This window comes from Desmodus rotundus, chromosome 4 (assembly GCF_022682495.2).
Source record: "Desmodus rotundus isolate HL8 chromosome 4, HLdesRot8A.1, whole genome shotgun sequence".
NCBI lineage: Eukaryota > Metazoa > Chordata > Mammalia > Chiroptera > Phyllostomidae > Desmodus > Desmodus rotundus.
In genome coordinates this window covers 88,686,143-88,703,918 of record NC_071390.1, presented here as the reverse complement: position 1 = coordinate 88,703,918, position 17,776 = coordinate 88,686,143, and the positions used below count along the sequence as shown (strand labels likewise).

Here is a 17,776-nt window from a genome sequence, read left to right as displayed (position 1 = left end):
AGTTCACAGCTGCACAGGAAGCAATGCAGTAAATTATTGTCCTTCCCGGGAAGGCTGCAATCAATAATGCCATAGGAGCACTTCCCCCAAACACCCATAACTGCCTGGGACTGTGGGAGACCCATTACAACAGTGAGGATTTGATGTGGAAAAATGAGAGGAATAAAATAGTTCAATCACCAAAAAGAAAAAAATACATGAAAAGCAACACCAACATAGGTTTAATAATGAAGTCTTATTCTCACCCTAGGAGAGTTCATATATTTAGAAGTCAGCCACAGAAGAAGTCAACAAAGAGCTCAATGCTTAGATTTTTGTTGTTGTTATTTATGAGAATCTGACCCCTAGACGTTTCTTGAGATCAAAGTTTAAATTTTATACTGGGCAGAGGAAAAAAGGTTGTCAACAGATAACTGGGAATTCACAATACTTGATCTTGTTGTCAGCAATATTAAAAATTTACCTTTACTGACAATGTCAGTGCATTTCCACTTGTATGAGCTTCTGGGGACTTGAGAACGACCCAGGCTCAGGCATAAATGTGACTTGGGAATTCCAGATAGAAATATTGCAGCATAATGGATCCTAGAGGTTAATCTTCCTCTAGTTATTCCTATGACACATCCTGTAGCAACTCTTGCAACCCTGTCCACATTTCTCAGACCTTGAACTGCACTTCTACCTGTCTCATTCTTAGCAGAAGATCTTGCTTTCTATTTTATTGAGCAGATTAAACCATGGGGTAGAAACTTCCTCATCTACGTGACATCTCCCTCTCTTCTTTCCATCCTAACTCTCACAAAGAGTTAACTTTTGTTTGTTACATAAATTAACCCCTTTATTATTGACAAGTAATGTTTCAAATTGTGGAGCTTCTATTGGTCTTTCAATTCCTTCAGTCTTCTGATGGCCGACTTCACTGTGAGGGCAGAAGTGGGGTGGTGGGTCCAGGCACCACCAGTGACTGTTTTCATGCAGGAGTCACAGTACCAGGTCCCAATGGCTCACCTCTTCATCTTGGTTTTGCAAGAGAAGGAGCAAGTGAACTTGGCGTGCTGGCTGATCTCAATTTTCTTCACCATTTTCCTGAGGGAGGCGCCATAACAGGTGCCATATTTACCGACAATTCCGACTTTCTTGGTGCGTTTAGCCATTTTTCCACAAAGGAGGTTGGACCCCAAGAGCACAAAGAGTTAACTTTTAACAGAAAGCCTTTATTTGTAATGATATGTGAATATTCTACAGATTACCCATGTGTAGGATCATCAAAATCACTTGCATTTTCTTGGCTACAAACCAGACACTGACTTCCTAGTTCTTGGTGATATATGGAAATCTATATTTTTAAGCATCACCTTCTCCAGGGAATTCTAAAAATCAGACCAGTTTGGTGGAACCATAGATATACTTATTCTTTGGATTCTCTCCAGAAGAATGCTTACAATTTTCTAATGACTGTTTTGTTCCTTCACTAAAGTGATTTGTTTTACCTCTTCCAAAGGACTGCAGGCTCCTTAGGTCAGGTAATGGCATCTTAGGGATCTCTGTGTCCTCTGCAGTACTTACCACAGCAGTTTGCACATAGGATGCATTCAATCAATACGCTGAATGAAAGGCAAAGCTAAGGGAGGGAAACTACATAATATGTGCTCACAGGTGGCATTAGGCAGAAATAATTGCTAATCATTTCTCATATTTATTGAGCACCCATCTCTTTACCTGCATTATTTTCTTTACAGTGATTCACTTATATAATTCTTGAAACCATGCCTATGAGGTTGTTACTAAGTTAATCTCTATTTTTATATACTTAGAAACTCAGGAACTGGGAAGTGGAGTGATTTGTGTAAGATCATACAGCCAAAGAGTGTTGTTTTTGGTTTATCTTATTTTTGGCAGGGTGAGGGAGAATGAAAAACCTGCACATGGAGAGCACTGTGGAGGTTCATTAAAGAATCATTACTTAGTGCTGTGGAAGAATGGTGAGGTCACTTGGTCAAAGTGATCAAAGAAAATATTACAAAGGAGGTGGCTATTTGAATGGGGGCTTTAAGTTATTGAGGCAGAAAGAAAGGGGGCATAAACATTTCAGCAGAAAGAAGGGTGTGCCTAGAAGCATGGCCATGGTGGAATAGTGCTGGAGTTTGCCCCTCTGTTCCCTTCATCGTTGGCGGAAGCTCAGTGCCAGTACTGTTCTTTCCTGTACACCTGATTCCAAGATTGAAAAAGAAAGACAGATGACTGACAGGCCAACTGTATGAAGCATAAATATTCACTGTGATTGTTTTCTAGTCAGTCACTAAACTTTTATTTTCCCCTTGAAAAATCATCCAAAACACACTTCTCCCTACTTCCTCGTCCATGCCTCATTTTGTAAAAGATCAGTTCCCTTATATTTTGCAACTTTGATGTCTCATAATTCAGTCCACCTTCTAAAAGCTCTTGTGTCAGAAAACTAGTACATTTTAACAACACCTAAGAGCAAATTTAAAGTAACAAAATAAAACAAAACTGTAATGGTTTTTAAAATCTCACCTAACTCTCTCTCCATGACCCCGCTTCACACACACACACACACACTCACACACACCCTGAAGGAAGAATGAAAGATAGGCATTCCGGCCCCCATCTAATGGACCTAACCTACATAATCAAATAAGGACAATCACTGGGATAAAGGCAATACTTTGAGTTGAGGCCAAATGTGACTATAGCTATACCCATAGTCATTACTTGGCAAAAATTGTAACTACTACAATGAAATATGAAAATACGAAATGTTTATTGCAATGATCTATGTTTTCTTTTGGGTCTTCTTTAACATGGAAAAACCCCACAACAAAACAAGAAAAGTAATTCAGCGCCCCTCCTTGCCTTGTCCCCTTGTTTCTGTTAGGCTCCACATCATGCCAGACCTTGTGAAATGACGAATGGATCACTTGGCACACACTGAAGCTATTCTGAGGAATTTAAACAATACAAATGAAGAAAAAAAACATAGGGCATTGTGAGGGAAGTAAGCTTTCTATCTTCTGTACACGCCTTTAAACAAAATCTTGGTTGAGATTCCTGCAATAATTTAGTGCTTTTAGACATTTTTCTCACTGGAAAAAGGGACTCAAGACTCCTGGTCAAAGACATGTTCCAACTAATTACAAGTGGCCTCCTTGAAATTCCCCAAGGAATCACCAGAATGATGCAGAGAGGTCCTTGCTCTGAAATTCTATTCTGCCTTTCAGTTTGTGAAGTCTCATGGAATTTTTCTGGGTAAAAAACATTCCATTGATGTTACTGTCCACAAGGAGCAATAATTTATATTTGAAACACCCACAAACAAATTAACGGCTGGCCACACACAATTTTTGAGGTTTTCAGGGTGGATGCCCGTGCTCCTCCAAGTGTACATCCTTTACCAAGTTATATGACAGCGGCTTCCTCTGGGCAGATCCACACAGCAGCTCTGCACAGCGTCTCAGCCAGTCAAGCAACAGAAGAAACTCAAGCCCTTTTTTGTGTAATTGCGGTTAATTCAATAGCTCATCTACTCTTGCTGGCAAATAACTTTTGGTTGTAACACATTTTTTACACTTACTAATTTTTCTAAGCATTCATCAAAATGTCATTGAGTTGTTTGATATCATATCCCTTTCCAAAATTTACTAATCCAAAAACCAATGTAACCAAATAGTCTTTTCTTTTGATTATAAAACATTTGCTCTGCAACTTAAAAAATAGTACTTACCTAATGGTGACACTGTAAGAATTAAGGTGTCTTAATTTTTTTGAATGTCTTTAAGATAAATGATTTCAAATCTAAGATAATAGTATTTAATAAAATTTGCACTTGATACTATAACAAATTCACTTTGATTTTTAGTATGCTATTTCTCTGAATGACCTAGAACATTCTATATTGTATATAACATTACTTGGGAAAAGATATGAACAGAAGTTTTTGTGTACATAAGGTGATTAGTCTTTATAAAAAGTATAAAACTAAGTCAAATGATGATTATCTACTTTTTTCAAAGTACCCTATATGGCATAAATTTTATTTCACAAACAATTATGAGCAGCTACTACATGTCAGGCACTAAGCTGGTATAAGCAACAGAAGATGGTCTCTACCCTCACCGACCACATAATCCATTGGTGAACACTGGCAATAATCAGACAATAACACAAATGTAATAGCAACACATGTGTAATTTGTGGAGTTTATAATAATGGTATTCAATTCATTAAGAAAATTTCAGGGGTCAGAGGAGGTATACATATGTTTTGGAGCAGTAGTCTGAGTTTAAAAATTGTTTTAATAGTTAAATTAGACAAAGCAGATGGAAGGGGTGTTATAGACAGAGGCATTATTTTACTTCCAATTAAATTACATGCTCTTGAACAATTGCTTCCAACTTTATTTCGGTGGAGTAACAGGACTTTGGATAAATCTTTCAAAAAGTGTTATGACCAGTTTTAATTGATGCCATGTCACATTTTATTTATTTATTTTCTATTTTATTTTAGGACTATTTTAAATTTTATTTTAGGACTAGAGGCTATTCAGAGTTTGCTATGTAATAATGTAGTTAATTACTGTTACTTGACATTGATAGAAGATGAGAGAGTCGAAGAAAGTAAAGAATGAATCTGGGTTTGGAATTCAATAACTGGTTTGATGGTGGTGCTGTTATTATAGGTAGTTAGCTAGTTATTAGTAAAGGAAGGAAGCAAAGGTAATCAGACATTGCTGAACATAATCAACCAGGGAGCATAAGCCTACTCACTTTACCAGGAAGCTATAGCATTTACAGACCCATTTACACACTCCAGAGGACTGCCCCTGAACAGAATTAATCCTAGGAGTGGACAGGAAATCTCCCCAGGAGCACTGCCTGCTCTGTGGTACAAGATTGTCTGGTGAGAAGGGGAACGGGAAGAAGTAAGCCCATGCCCAGTAGAAGTCAAAAATGGCACAGGGGGCGGTGCTTGACCTGTCAGTCTAACTAGGCGGTGGACCCGTCAGAACCTGAGAAAGCTTGGGTAGTTGACTGGTTATTTTTAAAAACCTCCTGGTTCATTCCATGCCCAAGATAATATAATACAGCTAAACAAAGGAGTTCCTTTCCCTCTCTCTGCCCAACCCCCTGCCCCGGGAATAGATGCTTGCTGAGTTTGATTGCACGTTCCTCCATAGTAACCATGCGGGTCTAGCAGCTACTTGGACTCCAGTAGGCTCCACAGGCTCCAGTAGGGAGCCTGGGTATAGCAGCTCAGCCAGGAAGAGCAGTAAGCTACCTGGATAGGGACTGAGACCATTTAGCGGCCACCGTGTACTCCAAAGGAGTAAGTTTTAATATGAAACAGAAACTCTGGACACTGCTCTTTGTTTTGGTCTTACTGAGGACATGGTTAAACTTTCCCATGGCAGGATGGACGGAGATGGGGCAACCTTCTATTTCCACCTGAATAAATCTGGCCACGACACAATCTCCCATGGAGGGGTCTGTAAAATGCTTTTCTCAAGATTCCATGAAAGAGCCCCATTTCCACCAGCAAAGTGCCATTTTATGTAGAAAATAGTAGCTTTAATTTTATTAACCCATGTCACCCCAATAAATTTTTATTTTTAAATTTTTTATTTACTGAATTTATTGGGGTGACATTGATTAATAAAACCATACAGGTTTCAAGTGTACAAGACAATAAAACATCATCTGCACACTGCATTGTGTGCTCACCACCCAAAGTCAAGTCTCTTTCCATTCCCATTTACTGTCCTTTTACCCACTTCTACCTCCCCCCAACCCCCTCTTCCTCTGGCTATAAAAAGTATTACGTACCTTTTGCTACATTTAGTTTAAAAAGCTCAGACTCTCGTCTTATATAATATGCAAACATATACACAAACAGGGTAAGAGTGAAAAAAATTCTCCTCCAACCCTTTGTAAAATATGTGAGTTTTTTGTTAATACTTGCCCAAAATTATATCTATTAAAGAGAAGTAATTTCTTAGGAAATTTTTAGGTGAGAAATACAGTTGACTAATTAATACAATTACAATGGATATAATCACCAGACCTCCAAGTCCATTTTAATTACTAAACTGAGCGAATGAAATAGCCTTACTATGTGACAAAAATGGTCTGAAAAGAACGTTAATTTAAAATACCTTTTGCAATATACTGTATTGGTTGGCGTAAACGATGTCCACAACCAACATAAAACAAAACTGTCACGACTACCAAAATGCTTTGTCTTTCTTTTTCATTCAATGCTTTGTACTTTCTGAATCTTGGCAGTCCTTCTGAGACCAAATTCAGGATTGAAAACATTCCCTTAAACAATCGTTCCTCAGAAAGATTGCAACCCAAATATAAAACCCAAAGTTGAAGAATTTGCAGAAATAATGTCTTTTGACCTGTGCACGTTGGGAGACTTGGCTATCCTGCTTCGTGACATTTAACCCAGTCCCCGGAGTAACCCAGGTAAGGTACCATAAATGAGGGACGAAGTAAAGCATTCTTATGCCGCAGCCCTATGTGACTGTGACAGCAATAGCACTGTTCTTTAAGGGCAGCCATTGCACTGCATGCGTTTCTGTAGTTATTTCCCAGTGCGAGCTCTAGGCATATTGTTACACAATACATACTTATTAAGTGAATGTTTTATAACTTCCTCTTTCTACCACAAAAGAATTTTTATGATTCAGGCACTTGAAGATACTGCTTGCATGTTACTCTTTCTCAGTTTTAAAAATTAGCATTTAGAATATACCAAAGACGTGTATATGTACCAGGAGAATTTTCCGGTTCTTTGGCACAGAATCACCTGTTGCTCATTGTTCCACTAACTGCAGTAGCTCCATTTACCTTGGGGTTTTTTCAGAGCTAACAGGATCAGACAATCAAGCCCCTGATGCGAACACAGGGGAGGCTAACTGGAGACCGCTCCAGGAAGTCTGTTAATAATCAATGCTTAATGTCTTTTACCTTTTGTTGAAAAAGTTAACTCTGTAAATGACAACCAGCAGAAAAATAAAAAAGAAAAAGAAACATACCATAGATAAAGCCATTGCAATTTTCATCTTCATTTTAATTGCAAATATAATTGTCATTTATAAACAATACATTTAATCAGATAGTTAAACCTGCCTCTATATTTAGCTCCTGAATCAATACGAAGAAAAGCTGGCTTAGCCCATGTTTTGCTCTTTAAAATCAAGTGCAAATGTAGAGGGAAGTTTATTTCCCAAGCTTCACAAACTGCAATTTCCACTCTCTGGAGTATCTGCAGTTAGGATAAAAGGGCCGCCCACAGCCCTCTGGACATCTTATCTCCGAAAGAAATTCCTCATCCTCACTGACAGGAAAAAAAATGTCATATATTTTTATAAATGTGAATCAGCCTCTACTGTGTAATCTACTTTGTTAACCTAGGAAGTTATAATTCTGTGGCTTAGAGATATATTAAATAACTATGAGCCAACATTTTTCCTTTCATTGACTTTTCCACTCACTTTTTCTCTACGTCTGTTAAAATCCGCTGGGATTTAGCAAAGCGGATGTACTTAACATTGTTTACAAGGTCAACAATAACATTCTTTAGATGAAATTTACTTTTTGTAGGTTTTTGGACTTTCTTTTATAAGTTTATTGGGTTAATATTAGTTAATAAGATTATATAGGTTTTAATTGTACATTTTTATGACACATGATCTGTGTGACCACCACCCAAAGTCCAATCATTCTTCCCTCACCACATATTTGGTCCCTTTTATCCCTCACGACCCCCCTATCCTCCCTCCTTCCGGTAACCACCACACTGTTGTCTGTGTCTATACATTTCAGTTCTATATCCCACATTTGAGTGAAATCATATGGTCCTAAGCTTTTTCTATCTGACTTATTTCACTTAGCATAATATTCTCAGGGTTGATCCACGTTGTCACAGATGACAGTATTTTATCTTTTCTTATGGCTGAGTAGTATTCCATAGTATATACGATATGGACAACACATCTACTTTATCCAATCATCTTCCAAGGACACTTTGGTTGTTTTCATATCTTGGCCTCTGTGAATAATGCTGCAATGAACATAGGGTGCATATATCTTTGTGAATAAGTGTTTTCAAATTTTTTTGAGTAGATCATCCAGTAGAGGGATTGCTGGGTCATATGGTAACTCTATTCTTTTTTGAGGAACTGCCAAATTTTTATCATAGTGGCTGTACCAGTCTACATTCTCACTAGCAGTGAATGAGGGTTTTCTCCACAAGCTCTTCAACACTTGTTATTACCTGCCTTTTTGATAACAGCCATTCTAAAAGGTGTCAGGTTGTATCTCATTGTAGTTTTGATTTGCAGTTTCCTAATAGCTAGTGAAGCTGGGCATCTTTTTACACAACTGTAGGCCATTTGTATGTCTTCTTGGAAGAAGTGTCTGTTCAGGTACTCTGGCCATTTTTTTTTACATGTCACAATGTATGTATGTATTTATTTGTTTGTTTGTTTATTTATTGTTCAAGTACAGTTTTCTGCCTTTCCCCCCTCCCCTCCCCACCACCTCACCTCTCTCCACCTCCCACCCCTATTCCCACCCCCACCTTGTTATTGTCCATATGTCTTTTATAATTGTTCCTGTAAACCCTTCACCCTTTTCCCCCATTATCCCCTCCCCTCTCCCCTCTGACCCCCTCGTTCTCAATTTCGATGTCTTTGGCTATAGTTTGCTTGCTTGTTTGTTTTGTTGATTAGGTTCCAGTTAAAGGTGAGATCATATGGTATTTGTCTTTCATTGCCTGGTTTATTTCACTTAGCATAATGCTCTCCAGTTCCATCCATGCTGTCGCAAAGGGTAGGAGCTCCTTCTTTCTTTCTGCTGCATAGAATTCCATTGTGTAAATGTACCATAGGTTTTTGATCCATTCATTTACTGATGGGAACATAGGTAACAACAAATGGCAATGAATAAGTACCTATCAATAATAACCTTAAATGTAAATGGATTAAATACCCCAATCAAAAGACATAGAGTAGCCGAATGGGTAAGAAAGCATGACCCACACATATGCTTCCCACAAGAGACTGACCTCAGAACAAAAGACCTACACAGACTGAAAGTGAAGGGCTGGAAACAAATATTCCAAGCAAATGGACAGGAAAAAAAAAGCCAGCTAGCAATACTCATATCACACAAAATAGACTTCAAAAAAAGAGCTGTAAAAAGAGACCCAGAAGGGAAGAATCCATCAAGAAGACATAAACATTGTAAATATATATGCACCCAACATAGGAGCACCCAAATACATAAAGAAAATCTTGGAGGACTTCAAGACTCTGGCCATTTTTTAATTGAATTGTTTGTTTGTTTGGTGTATGAGTTCTTTATATATTTTGGAGATTAACACTCTGTTGGAGTTGTTGTTTGCAAATATCATCTCCCATTTGGTTGGTTACCATTTGTTTTGTTTGTGGTTTCTTTTGATGTACACCAACTTTTTAGTTTCATATAATTCTATTCACTTATTTTTGCCTTTATTTTTCTTGCCTTTGGGGTCAAATCCATAAAATATTCTCTAAGATCAAGTTTCATTAGGTTAGTACCTATGTTTTCTATAATTTATTGTCTCAGATCTTATATTTAGGTCTTTGATTCATTTTGAATTAATTTTTGTTCATGGGGACAAACTGATTCATAGGCTTTTAGTTCTTTAGAAAATTCACACTGGATCAAGCAGTTGGTTGTGATAAAATGAAGATGATAATAAAAATAAAATTTACTGCCGTTTAGTATCACTGAGTAATTCTATGATATCAGACCATATGCTAAGTGCTTCACACACATTCTTTAATTGAACCTCAGAAAACCCTATGAGAAAGATATTAATAATATACCCATTTTACAGATGCAGGGACTGAAGCTCAGAGAAGTTAGGATGCTCACTCAATGAGGACAGGGCTTACAGTTTTGTTTGTTGCCAGTGCCAGGAATAGCATTTGGCACTTACTGGGCATAAGCACTCAGTATATGTATACATTACTAGACTGGAGGAATGAATGAATTAATATGTAGGATATGTATAGAGAAAATTCAGGAAGGTTCTAAATGAAGAAACTGACAATGATAAAATGTAGAGGATCATGAATAATTGCTTTAAAAATAATTATAAGAGGAGTAATAAAGAAGGCCAGATAGGGGAAATTAACACAGTTCTTAATCAGTAGCTTTCTGGACATGAATGCTCATCAGAATCACTTGGGGGTTACTTTTTAAGTAATACGTTTATGCTATAAGGAAAAAGGGCTGTGTATAAATGATAAAATAAAAGTCCTGCTTTTCCTTTTTTCTCTCTCTTCCCCGAACTTATTTCTCAGATTTGGTCACTATTACTAGTTCAAAATATGCCTTTTATATACCCACAGATGAATATATAAATTATAAGCACTTTTTATATTTCACTAAGATCATATCATAAAACTGTTATATATTTTAAAAAAATTTTGTAATAATGTATGCCCCTAACATCTGTCAATATTAGTACTTCATTCAACTTTATATACATGCTATCATTTATTTGAATAATCTCCTCATGATGTACATCCAAATGTTTTTTTAATATGTAAACAAAGCTTCAGTAAAAATCCTTGTATGTATGTCCTATACTTGTTCAAGTATATTGGCTAGACACATTTCTAGAATAAAAATACAAGGCCTAAAGGTAAAATGTTAACACCCATGGCCAACTTCTGAAAAAGCTGCAGCAATTTACTTGAGAAACTTTTAAAGATACAGTCTCCTGGGCCTGTATCTATGTCCACTGAATCAAAACATTGGTAAGCTGAGCCTGAGAATCTCTCTATATTTAAAGGTTTCCAGGTAAAACCAGTCAGGTATGAGACCACTGATCTAGATCATCCCTTTCCTTTTGTGTAAAGTGTGGCCGAGATGAGAAATAAGATCAGCCTCAATACATAGACATTTTTATTGAAATTATAGAATCACTAAATGATCAATAATCAGATGCATAATCATTTTTATTGTTTTCATATATATTATTTTACTTCAGCTTCATAGCCACTTCTTCCATGTAAGTAGTACAGAAGAGAAAATTGAACTGAAGCTCAGAATACTTAAGATCATTCAAATATAAAATATTTCCAAGATTGGAATTCAGGGCCTTAGAATTTAAATCTTGTCTTTCCTTGAAGGGTTGGGGAGAAATATTCCAAGCGAACAGACAGGAAAAAAATGCCAGGGTAGCAATATTTATATCAGACAAAATAGACTTTGAAACAAAGGCCATAAAAAGTGACACAGAAGGACACTTCATAATACTCAAGGGAAGAATCCATCAAGAAGATATAAATATTGTAAACATATACGCACCCAAATTAGGAGCACTCAAATATGTAAGAAAAGTCTTGGCAGACTCCAAGAAAGATACAGACAGCAACACAATTATAGTAGGGGATTTTAACACCCCACTGTGAACAATGGATCTTCTGAACCTAATATCAACAAGGATATTATTGAACTGAACAATGTATTACATCAAATGGACTTAATTTGTATATATATGTATACACACACACAGTCTTTTCATATAACTTTACATTTCAAAGAAGCAAAATATGCATCCTTTTGAGACACACATGGAACATTTTTAAAGACAGACCACATGACAAGACACAAAAGGAGCCTCAAGAAATTCCAGAAAGCTGAAATCATATTGAGTACTTTCTCAGACCACAAACACTTGAAATTAGAAACCAACGTTAAGGAAAAACTCAAAAAAAAAGTCAAATACATGGAGACTATATAGCAGGTTATTAAACAGTGAATGGGTAAACAATGAGATCAAGGAAGAAATCAGAAAGTTTCTGGGAACAAATGAAAATGAATACACAACAACCCAAACCCTATGGGACACAGCAAAAGCAGTCCTGGGAGGGAAGTTCATAGCAACACAGGCCTACCTAAAAAAGATGGAAACATTTCAAATAAACAACCTAAACCTACATCTCCAAGAACGGCAGGAACAACAACAAACAAAGCCCAGAGTGAGTAGAGGAAGGAAATAATCAAGATCAGAGCAGAATGAAATGACATAAAGACTAAAAGAAGAATTCAAAAGTTCAAGAAATCCAGGAGGTGGTTCTTTGAAAAGATAAACAAAATTGACAAGTCTTTAACCAGACTCATCAAGAAAAAAAGGGAGAGGATCCAAATAAATAAAATCAGAAATGAAAAAGGAGAAATTACAACCGATACCACAGAAATACAAAGGATTGTAAGAAATTACTATGAACAAGTATATTCCAAGGAATTTGAAGACCTGAGTGAAATGGACAGATTTCTAGAAAAATATAATCTCCCAAAACTGAATGAAGAAGAAGCAGAAAGCATGAACAGACCAATAACAGCTGGTAAATGGAAGCAGTAATCAAAAAACTCTTGGCACATAAAAGCCCTGGACCAGATGGTTTCACAGGAGAATTTTACAAAACATTTAAGGAAGAGCTAACCGCTATCCTTCTCAGACTATTCCAAAAAATTCAAGAAGAGGGAAGACTCTCAAACCCTTTTTATGAAACCAGCATCATCCTAATCCCAAAACCAGAGAAAAAACACAACAAAGATAGAAAACTACAGGCCAGTATCGTTGATGAACATAGATGCTAAAATTCTCAACAAAATATTGGCAAACTGCATCCCCAATACATTAAAATGATCATACACCAAGATTAAGTGGGATTCATTCCAGGGATGCAAGGATGGTAAATATTCACAAATCAATAAATGTAATACATCACATGAACAAAAGGAAAGGCAAAAATTACACGATCATATCAATAGATGTGGAAGAAGCATCTATTTGATAAAGGACAGCACCCATTTATGATAAAAACACTCAGCAAAGTGGGAATAGAGGGAGCATACCTCAACATAATAAAGGCCTTATATGAAAAACCTACAGCCAACATCATACTCAATGAGCAAAAACTAAAAGCCTTCCTACTAAGGTCAGGAACAAGACAAGGATGTCTGCTTTTATCACTTCTATTCAACATAGTATTGGAAGTCCTAGACACAGAGATCAGACAAGAAAAAGAAATAAAAGGCATCCAAATAGGAAAGAAGGAAGTACAACCGTCATTGTTTGCAGATGACATGATAGTGTACATGTCCTATAGGCTCCACCAAAAAATCTATTCGACCTACTAAGCATGTTTGATAAAACAGTGGGATACAAAGTCAATATTCAGAAACTGAAGGCATTTTTGTACACCAACAATGAAATATCAGAAACAGAAGTCAAGAAAAAAAATCCCATTTGATATAGCAACAAGAAAAATAAACTACCTAGGAATAAACCTAACCCAGGAGGTAAAAGACCTGTACTCAGAAAACTACACAACACTGAAGAAAGAAATTAAGGAAGACACAAACAACTGGAAGCATGTACCATGCTCATGGATTGGAAGAATTAACATATTCAAAATGGTCATACTACCCAAAGTGATTTATGGGTTCAATGCAATCTCTATTAAAAAGACCAATGACATATTTCACAGATATAGAACAAACATTTCAAAAATTTATATGGAACCATAAATGACCCCAAATAGCCACAACAATTTTGAGAAAGAAGAATAAAGTAGGAGGGATCACAATATCTGACATCAAATTATATTACAAGACCACTGTAATCAAAACAGCCTGGTACTGGCACAAAAACAGGCACATAGACCAATGGAACAGAACAGAGAGCCCAGAAATAAACCCACATCTTTATGGTCAATTAATATTTGATAAAAGGGGTAGAAGGTGGAGTAAAAGTAGCCTCTTCAACAAATGGTGTTGGGAGATCTGGACAGCTACATACAAAAAAATGAAAGTTGACCACCAACTTACATTGCACACAAAAATAAACTCAAGATGGATAAAAGACTTAAATATAAGTTATAAAAGTCCTAGAGAAGAATATAGACAGGAAAATCTCATATATTCCACACAGCAATATTTTCACCAGTATGTACCCTAGAACAAGGGACATGATGAAGGAAAGAATAAATAAATGGGACTTCATCAAATTAAAAAGCTTCTGCATGGCTACAGAAAACATCAGCAAAATGAAAAGGGAGCCAATCATATGGAAAATATATTTGCCAATGTTACCTTGGGCAAGGGTTTGGTCTCCGAAATATATAAAGAACTCCAATCCAGGAAGACAAACAACCCAATTAAAAAGTGGGCAAAGGACCTGAATAGACACTTCTCCAAGGAGGACATAGTAATGGTCTAGAGACATGTGAAAGGATGCTCAACATCACTAGCCAACAGAGAGATGCAAGTTAAAACCACAATGAGATACCACTTCGCACTGATGAGAATGCACATCATAACCAAATCAACAAACAATAAGTGCTGGCAAGGTTGTGGAGAAAAGGAACCTTAGTACATTGTTGGTAGGAATGCAGACTGGTGCAGCCACTGTGGAAAATGGTATGGAATTTCCTCAGAAAACTAAAAATGGAACTGCTTTTTGACCCAGGAATTCAACTGCTGAGATTATATCCTAAGAACCCTGAAATATCAATTCAAAAGAATCTACGCACCCCAATGTTCATAGCAGCACAATTTACAATAGCCAAGTGCTGGAAGCAACCTAAGTGCCCATCAGTAAATGAGTGGATCAAAAAACTATGGTACATTTACACAATGGAATACTATGCAGCAGAAAGAAAGGAGCTCCTACCCTTTGGGACAGCATGGATGGAACTGCAGAGCATTCTGCTAGGTGAAATAAGCCAGGCAGTGAAAGACAAATACCATATGATTTTACCTAAAAGTGGAACCTAGTCAACGAAACAAGCAAGCAAGCAAAATATAACCTGAGATGTTGAAATAAAGAACAAACTGACAGTAACCAGAGGGGGGGGAAGGGAATAAAGACGGAAGGAAGGGAAAGGATCACTGAGGAACATGTATAAAGGACACATGGACAAAGCCAAAGGGGGTATGGATTGAGGGTGGGAGGTGGGGTGGGGGAAAGTGGTGACAAGAAAATGGAGACAACTGTACTTGAACAACAGTAAAAATGCAAAAAGCAATTTTGTCTTTCCCCCTGCCCCCTCCTATTATACAACATTATATAGAAGAGTGGTTTATCAATCTATCCTATTAGAAATTCATGTGTGATGACTCTATGTAAATGTGATTTTAAATTTAAAGAAGAAAATTCAAGCCACTTTTGGATTGTCTTACGTTGGGTGGACAATAAGATAGTCAGTTGTGTGATGGTAACATAGGTAATAAGCATTGTATCTTTGTCTCAAAAGATCTGAGACCGGGACTGTAGGAACTTCAGCAGCCAGACTGAAAAACACCTCTTAAAGTTGTTTTGTTAAAGAGAAGTGATTGGGACAATGCAGGTGTCCAAAGGAAACAGCTGCTCTACATGGATTAGAAAACCAAGTGTAATCAGAATGCAGAGGTTGCACAGGCTATTTCCCAACAGCTCCCCAGGGCTCTGCCTGGCTTATTGGAGGAGTGGGCTGCTGCCCTGAGCTCTGAAGTATTTCCATCAATAAAGCCTCAATCAAGTTAAATCACTTTAAAGCCTACATTTCAAGAAAACTCCTGCCTGAACAAAGGATAGGATGGCATTTTCATGAAGGTGAATTTTATAGATTTGTTATAAGCATTCCATCAAATGGTGAATCTGAGAATGGCTTTTATTGGTAGCATTTATACCCAGCTCAGAATTAGGAAAGCAATCAGGTCAACCAAAAGTTGAGATCCAGGTGTGCAGATGAGCAGAAGAAAAGGGACTAATATTGGTTGTTAAGCTCTTGGAATTTATTAGGCATTATGACTTGTACTCTTTGATGCTTCTCACTAGTGCAAGGAGGCTAGAGCAGGATTTGGCAGGGAAATGAGTCAGTACAGCCAAGGGAAAATCAGAGACATTTGTAAGCCTCAGTGAGTTCAGGGTTGAAGGCAATCACCAGTATACAGGGTCTGGCAGAAGTAAGGCCTCCTTGAGTGTGCTTGGTAGGGTAATGATATGGGTGTAATAATTTACAGTTTTAATCTGAACATTTCACCTAAAATGTCATATGGTGTGCTTGAGTGTGATGCTGTTTTACTAGAGAATTACATGCTCATGATTTTGAAATAAAAAGGGGGTGTTATTTGGTCCAGACCCTGTATTTCCCAGGAGATGAATTTCCTAATAAATTCATTACAAAATGCTGTCAGTGTAGCTGGGTGAGACAGGAAAGGTGTTGTCATTTTTTTTTTTTGGAACAGTGACTACTCTTTCTCCAAGTTAGGAGTCCTTCAAAGCACTTACTCAGGTATGTATCAAGTCAGGGACAGCTAAGTCACCAGATCTGAAACACTGTGTCTAATTTGTTATCCCTTAAAAGTGGGTAAATTCTGTGTTATTTTTTCCCTTTTGGAATTTTATGCCCCCGCTGAGGGGCCAGTCGTCAACTATAGGTAGTGTGGGAGGTTTGAGGAAGGTGATAGCACCTGCCTCTATGTGGCACGTGGAGGGAAAAAGCAAGATGATTTCTGTAGAGAGATTGCTTTTTCGACCATGAGGGTGTTGTTGAAGAAATTGTACTTGCTTTGTGGCAGCGACTCAAATTACTAGTGTAGTTTCTAGAAGAAGATAAACAGAGTGAACAGTAAATGTCTTTTCTCCAGCGGAAGCATCATGGGCAATAAAGGGATGTCCCTGTCTCAAATAACAACTGTGAAGTACCTGAAGTTTCCCCAAGCCCTACTGGGCAACTGCCTTTTCCCCTTTACCATCGGCCTAGGCTGCTCCACCACTGACCCAGGTGCAGGACCTAGGATGGTTTCTCTCCTCTAGGAAAGTAACCAATCCTATAGCTTCAGAACTAAAGACTCAAGTGCTGTCTAGTGGGAAGAAACTACATCATTCTTATTAAAACTTTCTGTTGTTTTCAGTCTTTCCCTCACATTTCTCTTCCTCTCTTGGATTCAATGTTAGAGTTAGATCTGGGTCCTAGGTACTTTTCTGTTCTTCTGTACTCTCTTGCTAAATAATCTCACTCATTCTCATAGCGTTAAATACCACTGAGATGTTGATAAATCACAAATTTATGTCACCCGAATAGATCGCTTGCTGCTCGAAGCACCAAGTGCCCATTGGGGTCTCCATCTTATGCCCTCAGTCTGAATATACTAGATCTTCTTCTCCAACTGAGTAGTCTCCAAGCTGTCCCTTCACCATAAATGAAATCTCTCTTCACCCAGTTGCTTTATCAGGAACCACAAAGTAATCCTTTGCTCCTTCTTCTTCCACCTTCACATTCTGTTAGTAATCTACTAGACATAAATCTACTCAGCATCTATTAATGTGACCCTACAGATATATAACACCCATCCACTTCTTTTATCCCCGCAGTCATTGTTGTGGGTCAAGTCACTATCAATTCCACCCTGGACTATCACATTTGCTTTTCATCTGGTCTAAAAGCTTCCATTACCTCACTGCCCAATTTGCTCTGCACAAAAATCCCGAGAGCTCCTAACAAATCTAAATCATATCATGTCATTTCTGTGCTTATAACCCTTATGTAGCTTAAGGGTTATGAGCACTTGGTATAAAAGAAGAAATGCTTGATGGAACCAACAAGCTTGTATGATCTGACCTCCCTTCCTGGCACTGCAGCCTTATCCCTCATTGTAGCCTTATCCTTCTCCAACGGTCTTCTCACAGTCTGATTACACTGACA

At 37.5% G+C, this 17,776-nt stretch overlaps 1 protein-coding gene and 1 pseudogene across 1 annotated transcript in view; both read right to left on the bottom strand.

Moving 5' to 3' along the window:
* The window catches only part of GRID2 (glutamate ionotropic receptor delta type subunit 2), a 1,366,498-nt gene that overhangs the window by 32,354 nt on the left and 1,316,368 nt on the right, over positions 1 to 17,776 (bottom strand). The gene's annotated exons all lie outside the window — the stretch shown is intronic.
* Positions 876 to 1,154, bottom strand: LOC112317755 (large ribosomal subunit protein eL43-like; annotated as a pseudogene).